This window comes from Triturus cristatus, chromosome 4_2 (assembly GCF_964204655.1).
Source record: "Triturus cristatus chromosome 4_2, aTriCri1.1, whole genome shotgun sequence".
NCBI classification, from domain to species: Eukaryota; Metazoa; Chordata; class Amphibia; order Caudata; family Salamandridae; genus Triturus; species Triturus cristatus.
Window position 1 is genome coordinate 609,175,414 of NC_140586.1, and position 26,393 is coordinate 609,201,806.

General features: G+C 38.1%; 1 protein-coding gene across 1 annotated transcript in view; it reads left to right on the forward strand.

The window, feature by feature from the left end:
* The window catches only part of NEGR1 (neuronal growth regulator 1), a 2,102,052-nt gene that overhangs the window by 24,507 nt on the left and 2,051,152 nt on the right, over positions 1–26,393 (forward strand). The gene's annotated exons all lie outside the window — the stretch shown is intronic.

Here is a 26,393-nt window from a genome sequence, read left to right on the forward strand (position 1 = left end):
TTACAAAAGTTTTTCCTGAAATTGATAATTGCTGTCCTGTAAACTTCTTTATTAAAGTATCCAATTTTGAACCATCAGCTCTACATCGTTGCATCATTAAAATTACATACTGTCCGTATTCCTTTAAAATTAATGTTGAAAACATGTCAGAATTACACTCACTACATTTCATGCTATGATTAGCATCTTTAACTAATTTTGCAAAAGTGACTGTTTTACTCTCTGGCAATGTCAAATAAATAAATCTTTCATTATCAACAATAGAGCCACATATATTATAACAATTATCACAACTATGTTCCCATTTATAAGAGAGACCAAAAAAAATGTCAATGGGAACTCCTTCTTCTTCCACTACCTGAAGAAAATACATCAAAAATTCATGTGCATCTTGTTGTTCATTTTGAGAAAACTGTGTTCGTCCTGAACATACATCTACAAGTTTTCTAATTTCAGTAGCACTTTCTATTTGAGTTTTATCTTTACTCAGCTTTTGAAAAAGGAGACTCAGCTCTGAACAGAATCTTTTTCCCTGATTTACTATTATTTGCTCTTGCAAACTTTTCAGATAAAATGCAACATTCAGCACTACATTTGCGTAGCAGTTGACACCAGAGCTATTTTCAAAATGACATCCTACAACCTGTTCTTCATTTTCCTTTTTGTTTTTGCTTGCAATTACATCACTCCTCTTTTTTTTCCTCTTCTCTACATCTTCATTACAGATATTCTCATTTTTTCTTTTACGAGAAACTACACGTTTCTCCAACACAGGATACTGACCTAAATGAGGAGCATAGCTTCTTCTTAATCTATTATACTCCTTTACACAGTTTGTATCAGCACTAACTTTTGAGTCATCAAAGTCTATCATGAATAAACCTGATAATGTTTTCACTCGTGACAAAGCTACATATGCCATACCTTCTTTGAACACAGTTGAACCAATGTTCACAAATGCACAATCTACAGTCAATCCTTGAGACTTGTGAATAGTTACAGCATATGCTAGAGAAAACGGAAACTGCTTCCTACGTACATATAAGTCTTTCACAAGCATAAAACGTACTGTACAACGACAAATATCTTTAACTTCTTCTATCTGATCAAATTTTATTTTTAAACATTCAACTCCTTCTTTTTTCTGGTAATTAATAAAACCCACAACTCTTCCCATCGCTCCATTAACTAAACCTTTTTCAACATCCAAATTTCTCCTTAAAAATACTCTACAGTTCATGCAAACATATAGATTTTTTTCTAATCCAGCTGTTTTGGAGATGTTCTTCTCTAGTGAGTCCAATTTATTTTTCAGTTTGCCTGTTACTGTGACACTAATTCTTCCATCCTCAATTTTGTCCACTGCTTCCAATTTCCTGATCTCTTCCTTTTCCAATTTCAAAAGCTCCTCATTGAATATTGAGCATTCACGTAGAGTTGGCATTAGGCAGATGACACTTTTGTTTTCTGCAATGTTCTTGTATATCTTCTCTGCAACTATTTCTTCCTTTGGAAATAAATTATGTAGCAGCCGACTCTGTAATGTTTTTTTGCCAACTTCTGTGAGTAGTCCAATCCTGATATCTTTCAGAATACTTCCATATTCTTCATCGCTTGCTTGCCTCATATTAGTAGTAAGTTCCTTGTACTCAAAGAAGGACCAAATATTTGTATTTCCGATGCTTCCCAATGACTTCTTCGTGTCTTCATGTGTGACAGTATTAAACACTGGTTGTCCTTTAACTGGAGTAAGCTGCAGAAGATCTCCAAAAACTATGACGTGTTTTCCACCAAATAACATGTCATAGTCTGTCTTCAAAATTTGCTGCATTCTTAAATGCACAAAGGCAAGCATTAAGTTTGATACCATGCTCACCTCATCAATAATGAGAACTTGCATCTTCTTCAATACTCTTGAAACTTCCAAGGATGCTTCTCCAGTTAGCTTGTTGAATTGTATTTTGTTCTCATGCTCCACTGGTAACATTAGCAAACGATGTAAAGTGATTCCTTTTATGTTATATGCTGCTAACCCAGTTGGAGCAGTAACCACACAAGACAAAGTAGAATCCGTTTTTTGCTTTAGGTAGCTTCTGATGACTTTTATTAGGAAACTTTTTCCAGTTCCAGCTTGTCCGCTTACATACATCCTGATTGGATGAAATGATGTGCATGAGCACTCTTTTTTTTCATGTAGAAATCCGTGATCAATTTTGTTTTTGATCTCTTCATAAATTTGTTGCTGCTCTTGATTCAGTTGTCTTTCCAAATTTTCTAAGTCTATAAATTCTTCTTGAGCTTGATTCATAGCCGTTTCCACTTCATTCATGGCTATTGATGCTTCATTTTCAATGATTGGTTGTCCTAGGGGATCTTGACTGAGTGTTCCTGAACTTTGGCTGTCCTGAGAACTATCTCTAGCGATTTCTGCTGCAATTGTAGTTTCCTGATCAATTTCTTCATTTAACATTTGCAGATAAGTTGAGAATGTACTGCATTGTATGCTGTCTTTGCAAGCATTAAAAGAATCTTCATAGCTCTGGAATTCTCCCAGTAGTTCATCCTCTGTACGCCATGGTTTAAACAACTGTAAAAGAGCCAAGTAGTAAAATTCCTTCTTGTCAGTAGTGTCGCAACTCAGCTTCCGGTGATTTATCAAACTTCCTTTTGTTTGCTTCACCAAACATCCTTCTTCACCAACGACTTTATATTTTCCATTATTGATGTCTTCTGTGGCTTTCCGTGAATAAATGTAGTTCTGCAGCACTTCATAGAGACACATGTTCTCCAGATGTTGACTTCTCTTGGGATAATATGTGTCCAACATGTTTGTTTTAAAAATATCTGTACTTTCTGGGTCATTCTCGGCCAAATATTCAATTTCTCCTACAGATTTCAGTACCCGATTTCTCATTGCTGCAAGGCCTAAACTTGCCCAAATTCTTCTTCTTGACTTCGAGTAGAGACTTGCAGAAGATAACCTATCTGAACATTCGTAGGATCCAATTTCTCGATGCGATAACATCTTCAAACTGAAACTGTACAGCTTCTTACTGACAGTCTTCTCGTGAGAAATCTCTTCCCACATTTCCTTCAATTCTGTTTTTTCTGATTTCGTAATGTAAGACGTTACATATCGAGCAACAGCAATGGAATTGTCAGCTACATACTGTATATCCATGTTAGCGTTCCACATGGATAAAATGACTGGGTTGTAGTCATTTATATTTTTTGATTCTTCTTTTCTTTTTAGGTTGTAGGTATTCTTAGGTGATTTTCTTGTGATAGTATGTCTCACAGCTGACATAAAACTGTTGACTCTTCCATTTGAAAGAACAGGTCTAGGAAATCCAAATCGACATTTAGTGTAGTATTTTTCTTTGCTCTTGTATTTCCGTCGACAGTATTTTCCACACCGATGACTTTGGAAACGTAAAACTTGCTCCTTTAACTTGTTCTCTTCTGTGCTTTTTGGTATAGCACATGTTGCATATTCTTCAATGTAAGATAACACTGCTTCATCAGCATCTGTTCCAAACTTTGGGGCATCCTTGATCCACAACAGCATATGAATATGAGGAGCACCTCTTGCCTGGTACTCTTTTCTCCAAAAGAAATCCACTACTTCTCCAAGGGGTGGATTTTTTTTATTGCAGATGAAGGACATCATAGCCTCAAATCTATGATTGAAATATCTGCAAACATTAACCGGATCCAATGAGCACAGTTCTCCTGCTGTCTTGTATTCGATGTTTTTAATGTTTGAATTGGCCTCTCGTAGAAAATCCAGTAAATCATCCCAAGCGTACTCGGCACAGCTTAGGGTAAGGAACCATGTTGGTGTTCCTAAATTCCGTAACATGCATTTTAGTTCACCATGGCGTCGGTACCAATATTCATTTGTCCCACGCTGACAAGCCATCAGATTGATCAGTTGTGTTTCCAAATGATCATCTCGGTGCTGCACTTTCTCCATAAAATCCTTAGCAGACACATTTTGTAAATGTACTCCACTTTTTAAAATGTGATTTACTGCATAAGACAGTGCAGACAAGTCGCTTTCAAATAAAAGATGGAACAAATAAGGAATACTTTGTCGAAATCTGGGATCTTCAGCATATAGTCTTGTAGTCCGATACTCAGAAGCTGGAATCTGTTCTGGACGTTCATCGTATCGTCCTCCTTTTCCTTTAGGAAACAGCTGGGGAAAACATCGAGCTTCCAAGCTCTCCTCCCATACACTCACGGGAGTTCCTTTTGCTTTCTTCATCTGAAAGAGATCAATATTCTCTCCCATAACTTCTTTCGAATGAAGAGGATGTATGCTAAAATGTTCATAAATTTCTTCTTCCTTTGACTTGTCCACTTTTTCAATTTGTCCAGTTGGTATTTCTGTGTCTTCTTGTAAATCTTCTTCTTCTTCTTCTTCTTCTTCTATATAAATTGATTCATACCATTTGTTATTTTTTTCAAATACAAATTTGCTCTTTGTACTTTCCGCACATCTACCAGCTCCTGCCAAATCTTCTTATTCTTTGTAGGTACACCATTAACCAGAATAATTAATGGTTCAGTTTCCAAAGTATCCGCATCAATAGTTTCCATATTTTTTTTCAAATCCAAGGGCAAATACACCACTCTACCTTTTAAACCTCTCAGTAAATCTGAAGGTGGTAATTTACCAGTTTTGGGCTCCATACGTACTATGGTCTGGAACGGATGAACACATTGAATGAGTATAGACTCATATGTATTTAATTCAGAAAGTTCAGCAGGAATAGCATCCAATTCTAAATTATTATGTACAGCTCTGGTCGGCATTCTATTTTCCTCTAACTTGTTGTAACAGTATTTACAAATACGCTGATCTTCACCCAATTCAAAACAACTTTCTAGAAATATATATGTGGCAAAATCCTTCCACTTATAATTATCTTCATTTTCACTCTTTCTGTAGAGATCAACATTCCTAGTTTGTTTTCTATAATGAGTTCTGCGGCAACAAATACAAGTAAAATTTGGTCTTTCATTAGAGACTATTGCAAATTTTGTTATGTGATCATTAAATGTGTTACTTACAGAGGGTTCTACATTCTCTTCCACTTCTTCCTCATTTACTGTGTCCTTCTCTGCACTGTTTTGTTCAGGACCAAAGTAACAAAACTGAATTTCATCAACAACCTTCTCTACATCTGATACTGTTCCTCGAAACAGAGCCCTATTCAATTCATTTAACTTTATTGCTGGACTTTTGGCAAAATACAACCGTCTCACAAACTTTCTCATTCCAGTATGATGAACAGCCAGCATCCTAAAATGATGGAAAACACTATTGCACACTTTTCTAGATAGACAAGCCAGAGAATGACCCTGCAAACCAGTATTCTCTCTCACTCTGCATGGATCCAGACTTTGAAGCACCTTAATCTTCTGTTTTACACTTTTTTTTACTATATTCTCTTAGAAACTCTCGAAATTTGTCAATAGATTCCTGACGCACAGTGCAAATACTACTACAATTCCAAGTGTACACTGGGGCTTTAGGACGTCTCCCCATAGCCTCATCCGCCATCACTTGTACCTCATCTCTTGGAACCATTATCTCCTTCTCCATTATGCAACCATTTTTCACTTCGTAAGCACGACCTCTGGTGTCAACTGCATGCAGCAAACTATTACTTTGAAAATAGCTCTCTTCATTAAAAAAAGGTTCACTACTTGAACTATGCATCCACTTTCCTAAAAACACTTTACAAAAGTTTGTTCTGTTCACTACTCTTTTCCTTTTGCTATGTGATTTCAGTACATTAACCATTTTGTCTAATGTACGCATCCTATTCAAAAATAATATGAATAGTTTCCTTTTTATTTCTAATGCCTTTGCTGCAATGGCTTCAATTTCTTTTTTTCTCTTGTAATATTTTGCCTTTTGCTTATATTTCTTCACATCCTTTATCAAATTGGACATAACTCTTCTCTGAAACATTTTTCTACGTATCTCTTTAAACGCTGTTTTTCTGTTTATGTAAATCTTTTCAGTTGCAGAAGGTATATTTGCATTAACTAAATTCTCAATTTTTTCCTGTTCTGTTCGTTTCGTAACATTCTTTCCAGTACAGACATTTTGTACATTTTTCCTTGTTTTGAATATATTTTTAAGAAATTGTTTTTTCTGCTTACCAGAAGATTTTTTCTTTTTCCCAACATGAGCATCTTCTACTAACTTTGGTCCTCCAGTTGTCTTCAAATATAGTTTTTTTTTTAGCGTTTTTTGAACTCTGGATTTTGTAGGCATCTTAAATTTTGTTCACTGCTCTTCAGCAATACCTGAAAAAAACTAAAAAAAAAATCCTTTATTGTATTTAAATATATTACTACATTTCTTTTCACAATAGTCACAAAACGAAATTTCTATGCCAATTTGAATGCACACTAACTGCTCTTTTTTTTGGGCAAGTGAAAATCACTTTTACAAACTGTCACATTATGAAACCACTTTTCAGATTTTTTAAAAAGCCCATGTCCAGACTGCTACACTACAGCAAGGGCAACCAGCCTTAGTGATGCTGAATGTATTTGCATTACAGACTGAAACCTGAAAACCCCACTCGCTTGTAAATACTGTGCATGATTATACATGGCAAGCACATGGGTGTGTGCTAAGAGTCTGCTTCTTCCCCCAAAAATTTGCTCCCCCTTTCCATCTAATGCAACTGTGAAATCACCAGAGCAATACGCAATAAATCTCTGCCTATAATTCCTCTCTGCACACAGAGTCATGTTTTCACATTAGTCCCAAAACGAAATTTCTTTGCCAATTTGAAAGCACACTTACTGCTCTTTTTTTTTTCGGGGCAAGTGAAAATCACTTTTACAGACTGACACATTATGAAACCACTTTTTTTGATTTATTTAAATGCACATGTCCAAACTGTTTTTTCAGACCACCACCATGTGTATTCTCGGTGACTGCCTACACTCCAGCAAGGGCAACCAGCCTTAGTGATGCTGAATGTATTTGCATTACAGACTGAAACCTGAAAACCCCACTCGCTTGTAAATACTGTGCATCATTATACATGGCAAGCACATGGGTGTGTGCTAAGAGTCTGCTTCTTCCCCCAAAAATTCGCTCCCCCTTTCCATCTAATGCAACTGTGAAATCACCAGAGCAATACGCAATAAATCTCTGCCTATAATTCCTCTCTGCACACAGAGTCATGTTTTCACATTAGTCCCAAAACGAAATTTCTTTGCGAATTTGAAAGCACACTTACTGCTCTTTTTTTTTTCGGGGCAAGTGAAAATCACTTTTACAGACTGACACATTATGAAACCACTTTTTTTGATTTATTTAAATGCACATGTCCAAACTGTTTTTTCAGACCACCACCATGTGTATTCTCGGTGACTGCCTACACTCCAGCAAGGGCAACCAGCCTTTGTGATGCTGAATGTATTTGCATTACAGACTGAAACCTGAAAACCCCACTCGCTTGTAAATACTGTGCATGATTATACATGGCAAGCACATGGGTGTGTGCTAAGAGTCTGCTTCTTCCCCCAAAAATTCGCTCCCCCTTTCCATCTAATGCAACTGTGAAATCACCAGAGCAATACGCAATTAATCTCTGCCTATAATTCCTCTCTGCACACAGAGTCATGTTTTCACATTAGTCCCAAAACGAAATTTCTTTGCCAATTTGAAAGCACACTTACTGCTCTTTTTTTTTCGGGGCAAGTGAAAATCACTTTTACAGACTGACACATTATGAAACCACTTTTTTTGATTTATTTAAATGCACATGTCCAAACTGTTTTTTCAGACCACCACCATGTGTATTCTCGGTGACTGGCTACACTCCAGCAAGGGCAACCAGCCTTAGTGATGCTGAATGTATTTGCATTACAGACTGTAACCTGAAAACCCCACTCGCTTGTAAATACTGTGCATGATTATACATGGCAAGCACATGGGTGTGTGCTAAGAGTCTGCTTCTTCCCCCAAAAATTCGCTCCCCCTTTCCATCTAATGCAACTGTGAAATCACCAGAGCAATACGCAATAAATCTCTGCCTATAATTCCTCTCTGCACACAGAGTCATGTTTTCACATTAGTCCCAAAACGAAATTTCTTTGTCAATTTGAAAGCACACTTACTGCTCTTTTTTTTTCGGGGCAAGTGAAAATCACTTTTACAGACTGACACATTATGAAACCACTTTTTTTGATTTTCTTAAATGCACATGTCCAAACTTCTTTTTCAGACCACCACCATGTGTATTCTCGGTGACTGCCTACACTCCAGCAAGGGCAACCAGCCTTTGTGATGCTGAATGTATTTGCATTACAGACTGAAACCTGAAAACCCCACTCGCTTGTAAATACTGTGCATGATTATACATGGCAAGCACATGGGTGTGTGCTAAGAGTCTGCTTCTTCCCCCAAAAATTCGCTCCCCCTTTCCATCTAATGCAACTGTGAAATCACCAGAGCAATACGCAATTAATCTCTGCCTATAATTCCTCTCTGCACACAGAGTCATGTTTTCACATTAGTCCCAAAACGAAATTTCTTTGCCAATTTGAAAGCACACTTACTGCTCTTTTTTTTTCGGGGCAAGTGAAAATCACTTTTACAGACTGACACATTATGAAACCACTTTTTTGATTTATTTAAATGCACATGTCCAAACTGTTTTTTCAGACCACCACCATGTGTATTCTCGGTGACTGCCTACACTCCAGCAAGGGCAACCAGCCTTAGTGATGCTGAATGTATTTGCATTACAGACTGTAACCTGAAAACCCCACTCGCTTGTAAATACTGTGCATGATTATACATGGCAAGCACATGGGTGTGTGCTAAGAGTCTGCTTCTTCCCCCAAAAATTCGCTCCCCCTTTCCATCTAATGCAACTGTGAAATCACCAGAGCAATACGCAATAAATCTCTGCCTATAATTCCTCTCTGCACACAGAGTCATGTTTTCACATTAGTCCCAAAACGAAATTTCTTTGCCAATTTGAAAGCACACTTACTGCTCTTTTTTTTTCGGGGCAAGTGAAAATCACTTTTACAGACTGACACATTATGAAACCACTTTTTTTGATTTTCTTAAATGCACATGTCCAAACTTCTTTTTCAGACCACCACCATGTGTATTCTCGGTGACTGCCTACACTCCAGCAAGGGCAACCAGCCTTTGTGATGCTGAATGTATTTGCATTACAGACTGAAACCTGAAAACCCCACTCGCTTGTAAATACTGTGCATGATTATACATGGCAAGCACATGGGTGTGTGCTAAGAGTCTGCTTCTTCCCCCAAAAATTCGCTCCCCCTTTCCATCTAATGCAACTGTGAAATCACCAGAGCAATACGCAATTAATCTCTGCCTATAATTCCTCTCTGCACACAGAGTCATGTTTTCACATTAGTCCCAAAACGAAATTTCTTTGCCAATTTGAAAGCACACTTACTGCTCTTTTTTTTTCGGGGCAAGTGAAAATCACTTTTACAGACTGACACATTATGAAACCACTTTTTTTGATTTATTTAGATGCACATGTCCAAACTGTTTTTTCAGACCACCACCATGTGTATTCTCGGTGACTGCCTACACTCCAGCAAGGGCAACCAGCCTTAGTGATGCTGAATGTATTTGCATTACAGACTGTAACCTGAAAACCCCACTCGCTTGTAAATACTGTGCATGATTATACATGGCAAGCACATGGGTGTGTGCTAAGAGTCTGCTTCTTCCCCCAAAAATTCGCTCCCCCTTTCCATCTAATGCAACTGTGAAATCACCAGAGCAATACGCAATAAATCTCTGCCTATAATTCCTCTCTGCACACAGAGTCATGTTTTCACATTAGTCCCAAAACGAAATTTCTTTGCCAATTTGAAAGCACACTTACTGCTCTTTTTTTTTGGGCAAGTGAAAATCACTTTTACAGACTGACACATTATGAAACCACTTTTTTCGATTTTCTTAAATGCACATGTCCAAACTTCTTTTTCAGACCACCTCCATGTGTAACCTGGGTGGCTGCCTACACTCCAGCAAGGGCAACCAGCCTTAGTGATGCTGAATGTATTTGCATTACTGAGTCCAACCTCAAACCCTTAAACTATTCTTTTTTTTTCCAGTACACCTTAATTTATTGTGAAAACATACTCCATATTATTTTACATGTTCCTCACATTTAAATTTCTCCCAAAACAGAAAATGATAAACGCAACTACAACAAAAACAATTTCCATTTCTATTATTCATTTCTTAAGTTACCACATACATCCCCTCTCAAACTGTAAACTCACCTTTAAAATTAGTTAGTTGTGAAAGAAATGTGACACTCAAACAGCAGATTATCAGAGCCAGGATCTCTGTTGTGTTCACCTCTCTCCTCTCAGCAGAACCAGATAATGGCAAACTTTCCCTCTATTTTTCCACACATATACATGTAAGTTTCAAATCTCAGTGCTTCCCCCTTTTTTTCAAATGTAATCACACATTTCTATTGGTTGAAAACCAACCCTTTTCCAAAAGTACCCTTCCCCCAACTTGACTTCTGCCTAGTACCCTTCCCCCAACTTGACTTCTGCCTGCTACCATAGCAACAGCTCATGGAACACTGCTGTGTTGAGTTAGGTCAGAAGTTCGCCAAACAATGTTTCAATTCCACAGAGCAAGAGTGCTTGACTTTTCAAACCTAACAGCAAATCCATAGTACTGTTCTTTGGTTACACATTTTTTTGTACCAATACAAAACATGCTTCTATTAATTTACACATACAGCCTAGTTTTTATTCTAGAATGGTATGAAACAGCCAATCAGTTCTTTTTGTTTTGAAAAAAATATGTATGCCTCCATTTCCAAACTGTCTTTCTTTTCATATTGCCATTCTACTGAAAGACACCTCCTGAGTGCATCCAGATCTCCTTTGAAGATGTTCACAGTGTGGATTGTAGGGCACAGCTATGTCTTCTGGAGTGAAAAGTTTGCAGAGAAAACAGATATGGTGAGAGACCTTGCTTTGCCAAATGTAGACATTAAATGGATTGGTCAGAGAGGGTTAAAGTGGCACCAATTGATGCCATTGGTGAAATCCTTCATGCATATCCAACACCCTGACCTCATAATAGTGCACTGTGGTGGCAATGACCTAGGCACTTTGACTGGGGTAGGTCTGGAAATGCTTATGAAGGACACCTTTGCACAACTGTTTTCACTTTTCCCTAAAATTGCCTTTGTGTTTTCCAACATATGCCAAAGGCAAAAATGGAACTGGTCCAATCATTTCTGTCCACAGATTGACAAAGCAAGAAAGCACGTCAACAAATCTGTTTCTGCTTTCCTCCGTGACTATGGTATGGGTGCCATTTACCACAACAACTTGCGTTATGACATGCAAGACATTTATAGAGGAGATGGTGTGCACTTCAATGATGAAGGGAACAGAGTCTTCCTCTTGAACCTTAGACTCTGCATCGGTACTTACTTGTAGGTACCACTAAAAAAAATGACTTCATAAACACAACAGCTCTTTTTAGAGCTCCCTAATATCTAAACTCTTAATTCTGCATTTCATTTATTTATTTATTTATTTTTTTACCGTACGCTTACCGTAAGCTTACCGTACGCGTACCCCGTGATTTTTTTAAAAATCAATAAATGTTTTTTTTGTACTTTTCTGTCCTTCTTTTACCCCCTTTCAAATGTTAGGGGGTCTGTAACTCTCCTCATTGCCCCCTTTTCTTGTTTTCACTCTTTTTTTTCAGAGTGAAATACACAAAATGGCGGCCGCCGCTTCCTGGTTTCGGCCGATTCGAATGTTTACTAAGATCTAAGAGCCAATCAGAATCGCGCTCGCGCACGCCACCGTACGCTTACGGTAAGCGTACGGTAAGCGTACCGTAAGCGGGCTCAGATATATATATTGATTTAAAGGCTATTTTCTCAGAATCTACTGAACAGATTTACACCAAACCTACAAAAGGCACTTCCTTGACCTAGGGACTACCTCTCTGCCAAATCTCAAGTAATTCTGTTCAGCCGTTCGGGCTGTAGCTCGATCTAAAGGTCCTATGGAAAAATGCATGGGAAAAACGCGTTTTGGGACCCCCCTTTTATCTCAGCCCCCGCTTGACGGATCCCCCCGAGACTTTCAGGGTAGGAGCGGAGCGTAGCGCCCCACCTATTTTGAGAAATTCGAGAGGATTCATCGACCGGCGCCAAAGTTATTCAAAATAGAATGTTGCGGATTTCCTATGGAAAAGGGGTCCTAACTATAACTACCTACTGGCGACCGCCAGTAGGTAATATATATATATATATATATATATATATGTGTGTATATATATATATATATATTACCTACTGGCGGTCGCCAGTAGGTAGTTATAGTTAGGACCCCTTTTCCATAGGAAATCCGCAACATTCTATTTTGAATAACTTTGGCGCCGGTCGATGAATCCTCGCGAATTTCTCAAAATAGGTGGGGCGCTACGCTCCGCTCCTACCCTGAAAGTCTCGGGGGGATTCGTCAAGCGGGGGCTGAGATAAAAGGGGGGTCCCAAAACGCGTTTTTCCCATGCATTTTTCCATAGGACCTTTAGACAGAGCTACAGCCCGAACTGCTGAACAGAATTACTAGAAATTTGGCAGAGAGGTAGTCCCTATGTCAAGGAAGTGCCTTTTGTAGGTTTGGTGTAAATCTGTTCAGTAGATTCTGAGAAAATAGCCTTTAAATCAATATATATATCTGAGCCCGCTTACGGTACGCTTACCGTACGCTTACCGTACGCGTACGGTGGCGTGCGCGAGCGCGATTCTGATTGGCTCTTAGATCTTAGTAAACATTCGAATCGGCCGAAACCAGGAAGCGGCGTCCGCCATTTTGTCTCTCGCACTGAGTGTTATTTATCAAACATGATGCCCAAAAACATGTTACGGGACTGTTTTGACAACTCCCTCCCACATAGTCATGTTGAGGGAGTCCCCAAACATCCCCCAAGAGCAAAAACGGTTTTATGTTTTTTTCGGCAATTTCGCCGAGTACGCTTACCGTACGCTTACCGTAAGTGTACGGTAAAAAATAGAAATAAAAAAAACACTATCCACACTTACCCCACCCCCTGTGCTTTTGGTGGCCGTAGGCCACCAAATGTACAGGGCTTATTACAACATTAAAAAAACTATATTTTGGCAACATGAAATTATAAAATCGAAATAAAAAAAACACTATCCACATTGACCCCACCCCCTGTGCTTTTGGTGGCCGAAGGCCACCAAATGTACAGGGCTTATTAAAGTTGATAAAAACCGTGCACGGAACGCACTGCGTTAAGTGGGCGCGCACGCCTCGAATGGCGTAAAGTAACTTAGCATTTAAAAAACCGTACAAATTCACTGAAAAAACCATAGGTTTCACACACGTTATAGTTAGGAATTAGCATTTAAAAAACCTTGCAAATTCACTGAAAAAACCATAGGTTTCACACATGTTATAGTTAGCGGAAATTTTACTGATAAAAAACCAATGAAATTGCCCCGTTATAGTTAGTGCTGGCAACTATAACTCACGCGACCGCAATCTTCTGCTGATGACATATGTGTCTTTATAAAAAAAAATATTTGTAATATATGTATAGCTAAAAATGTATGGAAGAAGACATGGGCAAATAAGTGTCTAAATACAGTATTAGCATCAGCAGAGGATTGCGGTCGCGTGAGTTATAGTTGCCAGCACTAACTATAACGGGGCAATTTCATTGGTTTTTTATCAGTAAAATTTCCGCTAACTATAACATGTGTGAAACCTATGGTTTTTTCAGTGAATATATATATATATATATATATATGTACATATATATATATGCAAAAAAGAAGCAGATAACTCTGGGTAGTTCTCAAGTTTAGGTGGAAAGCAGCTCCTGTATAGAGCACTCACGTAACCAGCGACACACTAGATCCGCTCACCTCAAATGTCTGCTTTTCTATCAAAGTTTTTAAGCATAGGATTAGCACAGTGCCATCCACGCCGAGAAAGAAAAGGACAAAGGGGCAGATTTACAAGCCCCCTGCGCCACTTTTGCGTCACTTTTAACATTTTTTATCGAACCCATCACTAAGATACAAGCTAGTGGAACGAGCACCAGAACATACGAGCAGTCTAGCAGTAGGAGACATGAACCTGCTAATGGAAATGAGAGCCTTGGAGGCAGAAAATGACAATGAAGCCATGCCCAGTGCGTCAGAAATCGCACAAGAAGAGAACATTGACATTTATAAAGATGCACCAACAGGATTCAAAAAGAGCTCGAAATTCACCCCAATGACTCCAAGAGATGTAACTGATGTATATGGTGATTTGATTTTGAATGAATTGAAGAACCTGGGTAAACACTCATATCACAATGTGAATAAATCAAACAAAAAACAGAAAGCCTACCATGCATTAATTAAGAAATTGTCTTCTTCTGACAATTGTATAATACGTAATGCAGATAAAGGAGGCAATATTGTTTTATGGGGGAAAAAGCAATACCTCGCAGAAGCATATAAACAGTTAAACAAGAAAAGTTGCTATGTGAAGGTTGAAGAGTAAGCTATGTTGTTCAGTAACGATCATTTTAACGATGAGCTAAAGAATTGGTACGATCAAACCCTCACAAATCATGATGAGCTGATGTTTTTGAAAATAGATCATCCAGTTACTCCGGTACTTTATTTAATCCCGAAAGTACACAAAGATCTGAAAAATCCTCCAGGCCGCCCAATAATATCAGCTATGGGCAGTGCATTAGAAAATACATCCAAGTTTGTTGATTCATTCCTTAACCCTTTGGCCAGAACACTCCCTTCATACATACAGGATACTGGAGATTTCCTGAGGAGGATCTATGATCTTCCCTGGGAAGATGATTATTTACTAGTAACCATAGACGTGTCAACACTATACACAAGCATTAGGCACAAAGATGGCCTAAGAGCAGTGGGGCACTTTCTTAATACTAGATCCATTAAACACTGGGCTCATACCCAGATGTTAATCAGGATGGTCGAAAAATGTCTGATCAGCAATTATTTTCTTTTTGAAGGGCAACTCTACCACCAAACATGTGGTACTGCAATGGGCACCTGCTTCGCCCCCAGCTATGCGAATTTGCATATGGGCTGGTGGGAGGAGAAGGTGATCCGAGTACAATATCACAATGAATGGGACAACCACATAATGCATTGGAGTCGATTCATTGATGATCTTTTTTTAGTATGGAGGGGCTCTGATGAAGAAATCAAACTGTTTCTAGCTAAAATTCAAAACAATGAACTCAATTTGAAATTTACAAGTGAAATTAGCAAAGTAAGTGTAAATTTCCTTGATCTAACAGTCTATATTTCAAATGGTAAAATGGAAACAAAACTGTTCAGAAAACCCACCTCCGGTAACACTCTATCACATGCCCACAGCTTCCATCCTATAAACCTAAAGAGAAGCATTCCTTATGGAGAAAGCCTAAGAGTGAGGCGTAATTGCAGTGCACCTGATGAGTGCATGAGAGAATTGGATACCCTGACCAAGAGATTCAAAAGTAGGGGTTATCCTGAGACTTGGATAGATAATGGAATAAATAAATCATCAAAAAAGAAAAGAGAGGAAATTCTGTTTGATTCAAACAAGAAACCAGCTAAGAGTGATAAGAATCAATGTAGGTTCATTACTACTTTTAGCAAGCAGCACGATGAAGTGAGAAAAATTCTAAATAAACATTGGCACATAATTAAAAATGACCCACTGCTTGGGAAACAAGTTGCTAGGAGACCGCAGATTACTTTTCGCAAGGCAAAATCTTTCAAACAGGCACTAGTGAGTAATGTTATGAAAAAACAACCAGCAAAGACGACCTGGTTAAACAAGAAACAAGGTTTCACTAAGTGTGCTAAATGCAAGGCGTGTTTGCATGGAACGAACACGTCACAATACAGAGTAGGGTTCACAAAAGAGATGAGGAAGATCAAAGGCCGATATACATGCAAGACAGACTATGCAATCTACGTACTGCAGTGCCCTTGTGGCCTGCGCTACGTGGGTAGCACAATTCTGGAAGTACACAAACGAGTGTTACAACATTTAAGGGCGATAAAAAATGGGGACAGGTTATACCCAGTAGCTCGGCACTTTGAACAAGTCCACAATTAAGATATTAAAGGACTAACCTACTATGTAATTGTTTCAGTAAAAGCAGATGCAAGGAGAGGCAACAGAGTCAAAAAATTGCGTAGACTTGAGTCTCGATACATCATAGAATTAAATTGTAAACAACCAGAAGGCCTGAATATGGAAGAAGACCTACATACTCATTTATAGTTGGTAATAGTCAAGTGTTGTCTCAGAGGAATGGTTTTAATTAGAAATGAATTATAGAAATTTAACAGACTCGGAATAACATCTAGATATGATTAGGTGAAGCAATTGTCATAGGTTGGTCTAAGCCCACTAGGGCGTGATGGTTATTTATGATATTAGCCCACATGGGCATGACTGTGGGAAATAATAGCGTGTAACGTGCATAGCGTGTAACGTGTATTCAACATGTGGAACTAAGACATACAAAATCATAAAGTAAAGTATGAGCTCACTTGAGCATAAATAACGTGCTGGCATCGAGTATGCTCACTAGAGCTAAAAAGGGAGCATTAATATGTGATGCATTTGAGATAACATATAAGAAGCTAACACATGCTTTTCTCAGTTGAATGTCAATATATTTGTTCCACATGTGGTATTGATAAAGTTCACTTGAACCGGATTAAAAAAAAAAACGCATCAGGAAATAATGCATCGAAAAATGTTTCACGATAATACAAAAGACTACATTAACAATATTGGAAATGCATGAATTGTAAGAAATCATTTAAATAATCAAAAATAATGCCCAAGATAACATCATGTACGAGCGTTTTACCAAAAACTACGAGTCTGTTTTTTATGTCATTTGGAGTTGTAGTACTTATTTGCACGTGTTGCACTTTAAAAATATGGCCGCGTTTGTTTAACTTGTACCGGTGAGCAAGACTGCTTGGCAGTTGAAACGCGTTTGGCAGAAGAATAAATGCTTAAGAAACCACACACGGCGTCGTCATCATTTCCTGAAATATTTATATGACTCGCCCCGAGGAGTCACAAAGCGACGACGCAACTCTTGTTCAGGAGTGGCAGGAAATACTCGAGGAGAAGGCGGGAATATATATATATATATATATATATATATATATATATATATATATATATATATATATATATATATATATATATATATATATATGTGTGTGTACATATATATATATGAAAAAAAGAAGCAGATAACTCTGGGTAGTTCTCAAGTTTAGGTGGAAAGCAGCTCCTGTACTCCTGTATAGAGTACTCACGAAACCAGCGACACTAGATCCGCTCACCTCAAATGTCTGCTTTTCTATCAAAGTTTTTAAGCATAGGATTAGCACAGTGCCATCCACGCCGAGAAAGAAAAGGACAAAGGGGCAGATTTACAAGCCCCCTGCGCCACTTTTGCGTCACTTTTAACATGGGAAAAGTGACGCAAAATTGGCACAGGGGGCTTGTAAATCTGCCCCAAAGTCTTTTGCCATTTCTACAGCAAATTCTTTAAGCATAGGACTAGCACAGTGCTGTCCTTGCCGAGCTGTAAAATGACAAAAGCCATTTACCACTCCAGGCACAATATTACAGCATTAAATTGGTAAAATACCAACCAAGCCAACCTGAAATGAGTAAAAGCAGCCCCTGGCACAGTGTTTTGCTCTAATTAGAGATCTTCAGAGAGGTATAGCTTTGTCCAGACACAAGGGAGCACCCAGTATAAGTAAAAAAAATACCCTTTCAGGCATAGAGTGATGACTAATTATGCAAAAAAGAAGCAGAGAACTCTGGGTAGTTCTCAAGTTTAGGTGGAAAGCAGCTCCTGTATAGAGCACTCTTAACACCAGCGACACTCTAGATCTGCTCACCTCAAATGTCTGCTTTTCTATCAAAGTTTTTAAGTATAGGATTAGCAAAGTGCCATCCACGCCGAGATAGAAAAGGACAAAGTCTTTTGCCATTTCGACAGCAAAGTCTTTAAGCATAGGACTAGCACAGTGCTGTCCTTGCCGAGCTGTAAATTGACAAAGCCATTTACCACTCCAGGCACAATATTACAGCTTTGAATTGGTGAAATACCAACCAAGCCAACCTGAAATTAGTAAAAGCAACCCCTGACACAGTGTTTCGCACTAACTAGAGCTCTACAGAGAGGTATAGCTCTGTCCAGACACAAGGGAGCACCCAGTATAAGTAAAAAAAATACCCTTTCAGGCATAGAGTGACGAATATATATATATATATATATATACATATATATATATATATATATATATATATATATATATATATATATATATATATATATATATATATATCAACTCTGCAGCTATAGTTGCCTTTCACAAAGAGGTAGAGTGCTCAAAAGACCCACTCCCTTCCTACACCAGGTCCAAAGATTGCTGATGGCAATTACCTGATTTCAAAAACAACTTTAAAACCTGAGGGCCATATTGAGCAACATTTCACACAATGCAATGCAGGAAGCCACATTGCTGCACTGCTCTGTGTGAAAGGGAGAGGGCAGGAATGTGTCATATTTACATTATACAGCGCATTCCTGCTCGCTGCCTGTGATCGCACACAAATTGCTGCCTAGCACCAACGCAGGCACCCTTACACCATGGTGCAAGTGTGCATGCAGTACAGGCAGGATTGTTTTTTTACAGGAAAGGACACCTTCCCTTCCTGCACAAAAATACATTCCTCTGAGGCATTTTCCTCTTTCTATGTGTGCTACAGAATGAAGCACATGTACAAAGAGAAAAAAATTAGGAGAAATAAAGATATTTCTCCTCTTTATGCCTCCCATGGGGAGGCGTACCATTCTGACACATTCCCAGGTCTTTACACAAACTATAGAGCCCAACTTGATTGGATCAACATAGGAACCCTCCCATTGACCTAAAGAGAAAATACTAATTTTGCTTTAAAGAACTCTCACCCACCAGAGGTACCTTTTGGTGGCATGCTGCATCATAGTGTTCCTTCCCGTTCCATTGCCGAATGGGGTGTGCTGTAAGCTAAGAGATGCACATTGTTGGAAATGGAATAGGGTAGGGAGTAGGGGTAGTATTATGCTTTAAAAATACCTGCCTGGTAGCCCTAACTTTTTAATCTGGGTGCTAGCTGGTATGATTTAAAATGGGAAAAGTTAGGAAGTCCCGGGGCTCTTGTTACCCCTACTCCCTTTTAGTATCAACATGTTTCTGTCATTTATGTTTCCAAATGCTTGAGGCTTTCACCAGCACCGATTATACTACCACGATCCACACCTATTCAATAATACCGACGTAACTGGTAAATTGACCATACATACATCAAGCACTCCTAAGCCATCTACTTGCAGTCTGTAAATGGGTATATATTAAGACACTGCTCCATAGGTACATGGACAAGGGAGGTGCCTAATGTCATACAGACACCAAGGTCCTCGCCTGGCCTCCTAACCTAAAATATCTCCGTCCATTCCTGCATTTTCACTCTGGTGGGTGAGAGTACTTTAAAGGAAAAACAATCTTCTCTCTTTAGTTCAACAGGAGGGTTCTTATATTGATCCAATCATGTGGGGCTCAATGGTTTGTATAAAGTTCTGTGTCAGAGGAGGGCTAGCCCATGCTCTACAGCACCTCTTCACTCCTTTTCATTTGTTTATGCATTCCCAGGTCTACCAGGTATTTATAATTCTGGGAATGTTTCAGAATCCATGGTTGGATGCATAGGAACAGCCGCCCGCTTCACCCATGGAACACCTTACTGGGACAGACTTGCACTGCCTTGCGTTATTCCTCATTTACCAAGCCATGCAGGGCCATGCAATGTGGTCCGGCATGCCATGGTAAATATCATTATGGGTTTTAGGTCACCTTTGCACCCTATTACATGGTGCAAGGGCAACACAAACCTACAATAAATATGGGCTATACTTTGAATCACCCTCCAGAATGTCCTTGTACTTAAAAATGTTTTCCGCTGTAATAATTAAACATATGACAAGTGAATGTGGCCTTTTTGGCTTTATGAACACACATATTTAAAAAAGTTAAGTTTTGTAACCTACAAGTGCTTTATAAAGTGGCTTAATAAATTAGGATAAATTGGGAACTAGGATATCTTCCTCTCAAGAAGATTCCTATGCTCTTTTCAGAACCTATGTAAGGTAAGAATAATCAGCAGAACAAACAATTGAACTGCTGGACGTTGTATTTTCTGTTTACTGTTAGCAACCGAAATATAGGATTCATTTTATTAGCATTTAAAAAAAAAAATTCTGCAGCTAAGAAGCTATTGGGTAGGTGCAAGGAAGTTGGCAAATTCACAAACCTTTATAGCGGTTTTTAGACAGCCACCTTGCCAGAAACTGATATCCTGAATCCATTCAGAATTAAACTCAAATATTGTAATATTGTAAACAAAAATCTAGTCTAGGTTGGCAGAGCATCTTGGTATCTTTTCAGCTCTCAAATATGGAATAGAAGAGGGTAAATATGGAAACAATGTATTATAACTAAGCTCCAATTTATGACGTTCTTTTCCATTTATAGATCATATTATGACCCATTAAGGCTATGCATGTTTTAACAAGATATTCTAGTGAAATGTCAAGCTGAGGGGATCTGGACACCTATGCTCAGGCTGAATCCCACATTAGTGAATATTTGGTATGTTTTTTATTGAGGTAAGCTGGATGGTTCATTATTAGTTGTTACTTAACCAGTTATTTGTCCTTCTAACCACGGTTTATATCAGCCCTTTTTGCGAATACAGATTTGGGCCCCTGGTGATCCTACTGATAGTTTCTGAAAAATGGAGATCCGAGCATCTGCACACTCTGATAGAAGAGAATAATAATGGTAATGTAGCATACATTTTTGTAATACAAACATCATAACCAACCTAATTTTTTATTTTTATTTTACAGAGTTTTATATAGCCCGAACTTGGCCCAAAGGTATTGGTTAGCAGAGCGTTTTACATAGCACCATTTGTGTTACATGAGGACACATTCATTTTTTGCTAGGCACAGGGAGATTAAGTGATATGCCCAGAATCACAGGATCTTCAGCATCGTTGCAGAGATTCGAACCCAGTTCCCCAGATTCGAGGTCGACTGCCCCAGCGGTTAGGCCAACTTCTCTCCCCATAATAAATGTAATCAGCCATTGGAGTTATTGAAGATTTTGATGGCCCTGTAATTTTCTTGAAAGTTGTATATAGGGCTTTTGTTAATTATTTATTATGTATTTATATTTCTAATTAATCAGTTTGAAACAATGTATTTATGACTGACTGATGTATGGTTCTATTTGCCTTTTGAAGATTTATTTCATATGCATTGGCGATTTTCTTGCCTCCTTTCTTAATAAAAAAGTAATAACGGTGGTGCTATTTACGAATCTGCATGAAATTTGACTCACACAGTTAGTGCATTCAGCTAAGCTTTGGTATGGCGAGTTTTTTTGTAGACCCATTTAAAGCAGAAGACATGAAAAGGATTGCTGTTTCATTTTATGTCCCATAGTACTCTTTTGCTTTCTGCTTTAGCAAATACTTGTTGGACTTGGAAAGAAAGATAACTACTTAGAATAGACCTTTTGTGTGGTTTGTGTAAATTAGTTCAGTAGTTTTTCTGTGTTTAAAAAAATAGTGAGGTGGACTTTAAAGGGTAAATTCACCAATATTTAATAGGTTAACGTTAAAGTTAAGTCATAGTTATCCTTGAAAAGCTAATTTGCAATGCATGATAGAATATTAGCACTAAATTGGTCCATTCAGCATTGGATATTCATAGTTTACTGTGTGGAAAAGTGGACGGAGTTTATTTGAAATGTGGTGGGAGTTTGGGGGCTGACCACCATAAAGGCTAGCCCGTTATAGACTTTATTTTCCTTTGCACGCTGTGATGATGGAAGTTTAATTGAAGCCACAAAGTGAGAAACGAAAGTTACCATTGTTTCTTTAAGAGAGTGGCATTGCTATGAATATTGCTGTGATGCCATATGGCTCTGCCATACATGGAATTTAATCCTCTAAAGGCAAAATGAGGGCATGTTATTACGTGTGAAAATCAAATGTAAAATAATACCTAAACAAATTAAGTGGAAGGACATGGAGATTTAACATACTCTAGCAAAGTACTACGGATATTGCGGTCGTGGAGTTTGTAGGAATGAGGAACTGAGTTTAGTAATAACAAATGTTGGATGCAAACTATTGAATTGTAACTGATTAATCAGTGCATCGAGCACTTTAACTATTTACTGACTCCAATTTTTAAGTTAATGGAACATCCACTTGCCCTTGTCTGACCCTTTTCCATTATGAGTCCTCTTTCACTGGTTATGCATTTGGACCTTTCCTGCTGTTTATTGATGTGTACTTATAAAGACCAAGCAAGTGACCACTCTCTCTGTGCATTTGATTAAGACTCATGAGGGTTGAAACGCATTATGCTGCATGAATTGCTGTAATTAAAGGACTGTCACCAATAACAGGCTGGTGGGCAGGCTTTCATGTGACTGGAGGTGTAGTACGGGCTTTCTTTTGGAATATGTGGTGATTGACAATCGCTGGCAAACCCAGACCCAACAGGCCGGGCATCTTGAGGGTCGCATGACATTTTGCCTATATATATATATATATATATATATATATATTATCTACTGGCGGTCGCCAGTAGATAGTTATAGTTAGGACCGTGTTTCCATAGGAAATCTGCAACATTCTATTTTGAATACCTTTGGCGCCGATTGACGAATCCTCGCGAAATTTTCAAAATAGGTGGGGCGCTCCGCTCCGCTCCTTCCCTGAAAGTCTCGGGGGATTCGTCAAGCGGGGGCTGAGAAAAAGGGGGGGTCCCAAAACACGTTTTCCCCATGCATTTTTCCATAGGACTTTTAGTCCGAGCTACAGCCCGAACGGCTGAACAGAATTACTTGAAATTTGGCAGAGAGGTAGCCCTCAGGTCAGGGATGTGCCTTTTGAAGGTCTCGTGTAAATCTGTTCAGTATTTCCTGAGAAAATAGCATTTAAATCAATATATATATCTATAGGCGCGCTCCAAGTGCGTACCGTAAGCTTACCGTACGTGCACGGCGCCGTGCGCGAGCGCGATTCTGATTGGTTGTTAGATCTCAGTAAACATTCGAATCGGTCGAAACCAGGAAGTGTTGGCCGCCATTTTGTATCTCGCAGTCTGAGGGGGTGAAAAACAAAGGTGGATAACGTGTAAAGGGGGCAGGCTGGACAGTTCCTGACCCCCTAGCCTTGGTCAGGGGGTCCCAGAAGGACCCCCAAGGGCAAAAATGTATTTTAAATTTTTTATGAAAAATCGCGGAGTGCGCGTAGCGTACGCGCACGGTAGAAACGGCAAAACTCCGCTATCCACAAAACGTGGGTGCTCGGTACGCGCACGGTGAAAAACCTTAAAATAAATAAATAAATACATAACTTAGCATTTAAAAAACCGTACAAATTCACTGAAAAAACCATAGGTTTCACACACGTTATAGTTAGGAATTAGCATTTAAAAAACCTTGCAAATTCACTTAAAAACCATAGTTAGCTGGGCATTTCACTCGTGAAAAACCAATGAAATTCCCCCGTTATAGTTAGTGCAGGCAACTATAACTCACGCGACCGCAATCCTCTGCTGATGACGTCAGATATTACATCACTGATGACTTATGTGTTTTTCTGAAAAAAAAATATTTGTAATATATGTATAGCTAAAAATTAATGGAAGAAGACATGGGTAAATAAGTGTCTAAATACAGTGATGTAATATCTGACATCATCAGCAGAGGATTGCGGTCGCGTGAGTTATAGTTGCCTGCACTAACTATAACAGGGGAATTTCATTGGAGTGATATGCCCAGCTAACTATAACATGTGTGAAACCTATGGTTTTTTAAGTGAATATATATATATATATATATATATATATATATATATATATATATATATATATATATATATATATATATATATATATATATATTCACTGAAAAAAACAAAGATTTCAGGGGTGTTATAGTTAGGAATGAAAATCATTAAACATGATGTCTTTAGAGATAAGTTATAGATAGGAATTAGCATTTAAAAAACCGTAGAAATTCACTAAAAAAACCATAGGTTTCAGGGGCGTTATAGTTAGCTGGATATTTCCCTCGTACAAAACCCTAGAAATTACCCTGTTATAGTTAGTTCAGCTAACTATAACTCGCGCCCCCGCAATGCACTGCTGATGACGTCACATATTATATCACTCATGACATGGTCAGTGACATCACTGATGACATCACTGATGACGTCTCAAATGACATCACTGATGACATCACTGATGATGTAATCCATGTGATAAATTAGTGCATCTTCTCACACCCTAATATAACCTTTGATACACCGACTCAAAATGTCTGATTTGCTACAAATTGCTTTATTAAAGTATCCAATTTTCTTCTGTCAGCTGTACAATGTTGCATCATTAAAATTATGTATTTTCCATATTTTGTTAAGAATAATGTGGATAACACTTCTGATTTACATTGGCTACACTCCATGTTTTGATTTGCACCTTTAGCTAAGACACTGATTTACAGTCTGGTAATGTTAAATACAGAAATCTCTCAGTGTCTACATTGGTGCTACATGTATACATGTAATTTTCACAATGATGTTCCCATTTGTAAGAAAGGCCAAAAATATTTTCTATTTCTACACCTTCATTTTCAAAAATGGTAAGCATATACACTAAAAATTCCTGAGCATCTTGTTGGATATTTTGTGTAAATTGTGTAGAACCAGAACACACATCCAAAAGACTACGAACATCTGAAACAGATTGTATTTTACTTCTATCTGTCGTCAATTTTTCATAAACAGAATGCAACAGAGAACAAAATCATTTTTCCTGATTCTGCATTATTTGTTCTTGCAAACCTTCCAGATAAAAAACAACATTGACCACTACATTAGCATGGCAGTTGACACCAGAACTATTTTCAAACTGATAACCAACAATCTCTTCAACAGTGTCCAATTTCTTTTTACCTGCAATCACAACATTATCTTGTTTTTTTCCCTTCTTCACACCTTTAGAACAGATATTCTCTAACCTTCTTTTTCGACCAACCACACGCTTTTCAAATACAGGATATTGACCTAAATTTGGTGCATGCGCCCTTCTTAACCTATTATACTCTTTTACACAGTTTGCATCTGCAGTCACCTTTGTCTCATCAAAATCACTCAAAAACAAACCAGATAATGTTCTGACTCGCGACAAAGCAACATATGCCATACCCTCTTTAAATACAGTAGATCCAATGTTCACCAATGCACTGTCTACACTTAATCCTTGAGATTTATGAATAGTCACTGCATATGCCAGAGAAAATGGAAATTGTTTCCTACGGACATATAAATCTTTAACAAGCAAAAAACGAACTGAACAACGACCAATTTCTTTAACTTCATCAATCTGATCAAATTTAATTTTTAAAAATCAATTCCTTCTTTTTTCTGATCATTCACAAAATCCACCACTTTACCCATTGCACCATTAACTAAACCTTTCTCTACATCCAAATTACACCTTAAAATTACCCGACAGTTTACACACGAATATAGTGTCTTTTCCAAACCAGCAGTTTTAGATATTTTTTTTTCTAAACAATCCAGTTTTGATCTCAACTTTTCCGTCAAACTAATAGTGATTCCTTCATGCAGTATTTTATCGATGGCTTCCATTTTTACAGTTTCTACATTTTCCCTGTTTCAATAATTCTTCGTTGAATATAGAACACTTATGCAGTGTTGGCATTAAGCAAACCACTGATTTATTTTTAGCAATTTCCACGTACACTTTTGCAGGAACTGCATTTTCATTTGGAAAGACATTGCAAAGTAATCGATTCTCCAAAGCTTGTTTTCCTTGTTTTGAGAGAATTCCAATTCTTATATCTTGAAGAATACTTCCATATTCAGCATCATTTGCCTGTCGCATATTTGTTGTCAGTTCTTTGTATTCAAGATGAGTCCAAATGTTCACATTACCAACACTGCCAAGAGACTTTCTAGTATCTTCATGAGCTAGTGTTTTAAATACCGGTTGTCCTTTTACCGGAGTCAGTTGCAGTAGATCTCCAAAAACGATGACATGTTTTCCTCCAAATAACACGTCATACTCTGTTTTAAGAATTTGCTGCATTCTTAAATGCACAAAG